General features: G+C 31.0%; 1 long non-coding RNA gene across 1 annotated transcript; it reads right to left on the reverse strand.

Annotated features, from left to right (window-relative positions):
• Positions 1 to 783: 783 nt before the first annotated feature.
• On the reverse strand, positions 784 to 4,443 carry LOC132946334 (uncharacterized). The gene is made up of 3 exons (XR_009664698.1): positions 4,029 to 4,443; positions 1,000 to 1,082; positions 784 to 920 (listed from the first exon to the last, which is right to left on the reverse strand). It is a non-coding gene; the product is annotated as an uncharacterized LOC132946334 (long non-coding RNA).
• Positions 4,444 to 7,269: the final 2,826 nt, after the last annotated feature.

Below are 7,269 nucleotides of genomic sequence, written 5' to 3' on the forward strand. Positions count from 1 at the left end.
GTTTTAAATTCATGTTTTAAAAAACTTGTTTAAAACATAACCTTGCTTGGAAGTCAAATTTAAGTTCATGAAATGGAAACTCTAATTTTGCATTTTGTGTAATATTTTTAATTAATTACACCAATAAGTAAGATTTTGTGAAATTGAAATAAAATAATGACACAATTGCACGAATCTAATATTTTTAAATTTTATTGTAGTCAAGCCAGCTTCTGTTATATGTAACAATTGTTGACATAAAACTAATAATAATAATACTTGTAAAAATAAGTATTAACACATATTGTAATATACCTAATCATAAAAAATTTAACTTAATTTAAGCTGCTAGTATTTTTCTCAAAACAAATCAGTGTTTATTATTTAATATACAACATGTTATATTAATGGTTACAATTTAAAAATATAAGATTCATGTAACCGTCATCAATGTTATTTTTTTTTCACAAAAAGTTACATATTGATGTAATTAATTAAAAATATTACACAAAGTGTGAAATAAGATATTCCATTTCATGAAAAATATGATTCTCTAAGTGGACACAACAAATACAATTAATAGTTATTTATTAATACATATTTATGATTTATAAATTTTCTTTCATCTGCTTAGAATCGTTTTTTATCGAATGCAATCATTGCATTCAAATTGAGTAGGTACTGTAATAATACACCATCTTATCTGAGGATTGTATGGACGATGGACAAATTTACCTTAGCCATTTTTTTATAAAGAAAATTAGGTACCTAACATAAAAATAATAATCATTCAAGAAAGTACCTGTACTAATAACCACAATTTATTTATAAAATTCACACATTATAATATTATATGTACCCAATAAAATTAATTACACAAAATTAATTCTTTTTTCGCACCATATGACATTGAAATGAATGTTTTGACACCAGTGATGTTTCTAAAACAATAAAAAAGACATAGATAATATTATAAAACAACAATATTGTTAGTTGACAAAAAAATTCAAATATTCTTACTTGTCAATCATCTTAGGTGCTCGGGCAGTATCTCACAATTTCACATTTATTGCTACAAAACTGTAACAGTTTTCCCTGTGGCACTAAACAAAATTAACAACAAAAACATTTTTAGAATATTAATATTGTCATTATTTTTATAAAATTTAATGTGATCATAAGGTAATACTAAATGCTATTATTTTCATATCATTATAGCCACAAATCTTCAAAATCAAAATTTTGGACCTAATATTCTTAGTACACAAAGTTAAATAACTCAGTTGACATAAAACTAATAATAATAATATTTGTAGAAATAAGTATTACACATGTTGTAATATAATAATAAAAAATGAAAATGTAAATTATTATAATATGAGTAATAATAAATATATTTAATTGATTAAAAATTTAACTTAATTAAAGCTGGTAGTATTTTTTCAAAACAAATCAGTGTTTATTGTTTACTATAAAACATGTTATATTAATGGCTACAGTTAAAAATATAAGATTCGTGTAACCGTATCAATGTTGTTATTTTTTTCACAAAAAGTTACATATTAATTTATTTAATTAAAAATTTTACACGAAGTGTAAATTAAGATATTCCATTTCATGAAAAATACGATTACGTTAAGTTGATGCGACATATACATTTAATAGTTATTTATTAATACATATTTATAATTCATACATTTTCTTTCATCCGCTCTGAATCGTTTTTGTATCAAATGCAATCATTTCATTCAATTTAAATACTGTAAAATAGACTAATACTGCAATAATATACTGTCTGAGAACCAAAGGGACGATAGACAAACTTCTCCCACCGCTGACCTACTCGACACCGCTTTTTTATAAATATATTACATACAAATAATAATTACTCAAGATAGTACCTATAGTAATAACCACGATTTATAAATATGCACAAAATATAATATGCAACAATATAAATGAGTAACCACAAACGTATATTTTAAACTTTTTTATTATGAGTCATTATTATTTATACACTCAATGTTTACAAAATTGTGATACATATAATATCAAAACACAGTGTACAAAAAAATTAAATGCATTGAATGAATACACTGATTTCACGGCAACCAATAATTATTATTATAATAGTTTTAGAACACATTGACAACACATTGACAACCATTTATAAACAAAATTTTCCAACGTAAATCTCTAAATCCCCATTTGAGCACATCCTCTGGTTGGACCTAGGGGGATGAATTGTGAATCTAAAAAATCTGGGGCGTCACCCAAAAGCATACATAAAAAAATCATTCAAATCTTTGTACTTCATAGATTCTAAAAGGGTTCTGTAAAATTATTTATATAAAGTAAAAATTACATATAAATTTAACTCATCAGTGATGTTACAGATTATTTGAAAATTGAACCAAAACAAATGCTTCATAGATTAGTTGATTACCCATTCTGCTATTTAAGATATGGCTTAATCAAAATCTGTATTGTTCACCTTGGCGATAAGCAACCATCATAATAATACTATACTATATCTTAAATTATGAAAAAGATTTTCATACCTAACTACAGTGTTGTAAAAAATACTTTTTAAAAGTATTTAAGTAATTACTCAAATACTCTTAAAATAAAGTATTTAAAATACAACCCAAATACTTTTCAAAAGTAGGTATTTGAAATAATCTTCAAATACAAAAAAAAATTCTTTTTAATTTTTAATTCTGAAATAATTTATTAATCAAAAAATTGTTTATTGCATTTTAAAAACATGATTTGTTCAATAGTCCAAATTCTGATCAGTCATGTTAGTTGCACCACAACAATGAACTTTTCTCTACAAATTTATATAAAGCTATGTATATGTATTTGGATATCTCATACCGTCGTCGACGATAAACAACAATGATAATTATTAATAACAATTTTCTTGGTAAATGGGGTAGTAGGTACTAATAATTAGTAATAATATTTTCGTATATATAATAAATAATTATTAAGTAAAAAATATAAAGTATAATAGCTGTTAAGTAGAAGCTTTTTACCTATTATATAATTTGTTATTGACTTAAGCTAATAAAGATACCAACTACAGATGTATCTTTTCGATCTTTTTCGACAATAAACTGTCTCCTGGAGAAAAAAACATTTAATCGACGAAAACCGATACCGAATTGTCTGTAAGGCATAAATGATAAATATATAATATTATATAGTTATAATGTTAAAGCAAAACCACAACGGCATAGTATTTTCATTTAACAAGAATAATTACGAGTAGAAACAAATTAAGAATTAAAAGAATAAAAAAAGTAAAATAAGAAAATAAGATAAAATAACTATTAATAAAATAGTATTGTAAAGGAATTGGTCTCTACGCATTAATATAATACATGGTTATTGATTCACGTATACATAATTGCTACTCGCAGAGTAGTTGGCCTTGTAGTTGTGAAATATTATATTGCATATAAGGAACATTTTGTCAAACCAATAAAATAAACGATTGCAAACTAATCAAGCTGAGCGGGCACAACATAATCATCATTGTGAGGAGGTAATATATTACTTTTTTTTATTATTCATCATCATTTTATCAAAACACGCTGTGGAAGCAATGTCGTTTCAATTGTAAATATGAGTAATGTGTATGTAATATGTTACTGCGCGAATGTTCACAATCGGTAAGTGTTGACAATCACCTAGTGAATGTCGACATAGGTACACCTACTAAATTGGTAAATGTTGAAAAATTAAAATAATATAGACATGTACTAGTGGATATCAACATTTACGTCAGGGTCTTGGTCAATGTTGACATACACAACACGGTTTTTGTTTCGCCGCGGAGCTCTTAGCTTACCATTTGGCCCTCGATGACTCGCTCCACCGGGTAGAATCGAACAGAGTAGGGTGACCAATACACAGTTCGTGTCCGAATATAATATGATGCACAAGTATAATACCGCTTAATATATAGTACGTAGCACACTGATCGTATAATAGTGTATTAAGATTGTAAATAAAGAAAATAATTTGGAACGAGAACTTACTCGAGTCAAACGTATACAAGAATACAACGGGCACAGTTGTTGTAGTCCACGATAATCCTACAATACGCGATATATCGAATACACAATAATAATAGACAACAATTTGAAAAATTAGTTACCAACGATAAGTCGCGTACACACTTTGAACATTTGCGCGTAATGATCCTTTGATGCGGCCAAAATATTTACCGTCAGCTGGTGGAACGGTGTTACGGCGTAACGGAAAATGTGACAAGACGTGAATACGCGGCTTTACGCGGATACGACGACGGCGGCGGCGGCGGCGATGATGATAATGTGGGGAGATATCGCTGTTATCTGTTGAAGTGGGTACCCACCATAGATAATATTATTGACGAGGGACAAGGACAACAAGGAATTGTGTTAAAAGCTATTTATTTTATTAAAAATGGATGTGGTAAAGAAATCACAGTTTCGCAAAAGGGAATGGAAAAACAACAGCGAGGTTTTTGAGTGTGCGTGTGTGTGCGCCTGCCGCCTTGCCGCTCCTACTTTTACTATCGTGGTTAGCGACAACGACTCGCGTAATGTAAGAAGGGGGGGGGGGGGGGGGTAAACTCACAATGTATTACCTCATACAGATAATGTGTCTAAGTAGATTAGGCGCAATGGCGCAATATGTATATTTTACACAATAATAAATAATAGGGATGGGCCGATACTAGAACCGATACAACACATCGGCCGAAATCGACGGGAAAAAAACCTATAGATCAGCATAATATTAATAATGAAATATTAATATTGAAGTATTGACTGAAAAATAAGCAACAAACATATTGTGATAACTATTAAATAATAATCAATGTTTTCACTTTTCTAGGTAATATTTGTGCTATCTGGTATCGGTTTTATTATATTATATCGGTTGATGATATCGGTTTTATGGTGGTACCCGATCATGTTATTTTGTCAAAATTGTTGTCTTTATATTTTCATATATTATCGGGTATCGGTTTGATATCGGCAGTATGTATCGGATATCGGTAAAAAGTGATATCGGCCCATCCCTAATAAATAATAATCAACGTAAGCGCCGTGTGCAATTCGACACGCACTATACAACCAATGGTAATAATAACAATAATAATTTGAACGGCAAATAATACTAATAATTTTACGATATGACCTGATCGACACCTCGGCGCAGGTCACTGGTCAGCACGGTCCTCGCTGCTGGATATGCGACAGCGTTCTTCCTCGTCAACAACCAAAGTCGACACCGCGGCGCAGTTGAACGACGGCCCGACGTCGACATCACGTATAATAAATTCGGTGGTGGGCTGTGACACAATACGTAACCCGCCTGGATCAAGTGTTGGCAAAAGACAAAAAAGGTGTCCGACCCGGCAAGAGAGCCGTGGACGCCGGCCGGCGTGTGGACACCGTGGAAGGGGAACGACTCGTCGCGAACATTCCGCGCCGATCACACGACTCGGAAAGCCTTTGGACTTTGTAGGTTCGGCGGGAATTCAGCCGCGTTCGAACAGTGTGTGTGTGTGTGTGTGTGTGTGAAAGGATCGAGAATGTACGTGGTTGCATACGTGCGTACCTACTTTGGCCGGGGCTATACACGGCGTATTCCGTCGCGTTTTCCGACGGCCAAGCTATACAAGACGTATCCGTCGAGCGTATTCCGCCTCATATATCTATACAATATTTAAAAAAAATGGTAAATCCCATAATTATTGTATCAATAATATAAATATATTAATCGCAATCGAATAGTACAAATTAATAATAGACACTCATCGATCGATCATTTTCACTAGTCAGTTCGTAGGAGTAGGTTTATAAATTATCATTATGCCAAAAATTACACCAGCTCTAATAATTGCCATGAATGAGGCATTGGAAGAAAAAGGAGAGAAATCTGTACCTACCTACATATAAAATATACAATCTATTTATTATTTATGAGTAGGTAGGTAGTTAAATTAAATAGATGAAATATTGAATATCCTCGTCAAATTATTGTATTCATAAAATTATGGTGTAAACGCAGAGTTTTCCGTCACCAGTATAGCCCGTCCAAATATAAAACAATGTAAAATTTGGAGTTTGCGTTTTTATTACTTCGGCGTCCGTCCGCCAAAACGCAAGCCGGCCGGCGTTTTCCGCCGCGGATGAAAACGCGGCGTGATACATCCGTCGTGTATAGCTACTTCGATATAAACCAATGCATTTTAAATTCGACGGAAAACGCGGCGGAATACGCCGTGTATAGCCCCGGCCTTAGTTCGCGGTTACGAGGAGAGAGGGAGGCGAACGGCCCAGTGGCACCGCCCTGGTAGGCCCGGCCCTGAACTGTGTTTTTTTTCGTATTTCGAAATGATACGAAATGCAAGGCTGTGCAAGTTAATGATTTTTTTTTAACTCAGTTAATTTAAGTTAATATGCACCAATAACAAAAAGTTAAAAGTTAAAAGTTAATTTAACTATAGGTTAGGTTAGGTAAATTCAGTTAAGTTAAAAGTTAATACACATTTTTTGTTAACTTTTAATTAAGTTAAAAAAAATTTAATTTGTTTATACAACGCTAGCGTACTTAATTTTTTTCCAACCCAAAACTAAATTATAGGATATAATGTTAATACTTTATACAGATTTCAATATAAGTAAGATTCGAATGATATACATTTTTAACTTTAAACAATTTACAATACATATTTTTTGACATGAAAACGAAATAGATTGAAATAGTGAAATATTATAAAATTAAAAACAAAATAAATTAACTTAACTTACTTCTTAAAATGAAAAATTAACTCGTTAATTTCACGTTAATTAAGAAAGAAATTTAATAAGTTAACAGTTAAGTTAATGAAAAGCCAAAAGTAACTAGTTTAGTTAAAAAGTTAAAATAAAATTAACTTTTTAACTCGTTAATGCCCAGCCTTGACGAAATGAAATCATTTTGGAACAAAGATTATTTATTTATTAGACACTTATAAGAAGCGTTTACAGTGCACGAATTGGGATCTATTAAGTAGAGGAGCTCAATCCAACACAATTTATAAACTGCGTTCCAAGTGAAAAATTACTCAACGCAGACCCGTGGGAGGCATTGCCCCCCCACCCCCCTTAATCAATTCCTAATTTTTCAATACTACAATTAACTTTGGTTACATAATTTTAATTTTATTCTATATGCACCAACTATATTCACTTTTCCACCAGAAAAGATGAAAAGCGGAGCTTTATTTTGACTGCGTATATA

Source organism: Metopolophium dirhodum, chromosome 1, assembly GCF_019925205.1.
Source record: "Metopolophium dirhodum isolate CAU chromosome 1, ASM1992520v1, whole genome shotgun sequence".
Lineage (NCBI taxonomy): Eukaryota > Metazoa > Arthropoda > Insecta > Hemiptera > Aphididae > Metopolophium > Metopolophium dirhodum.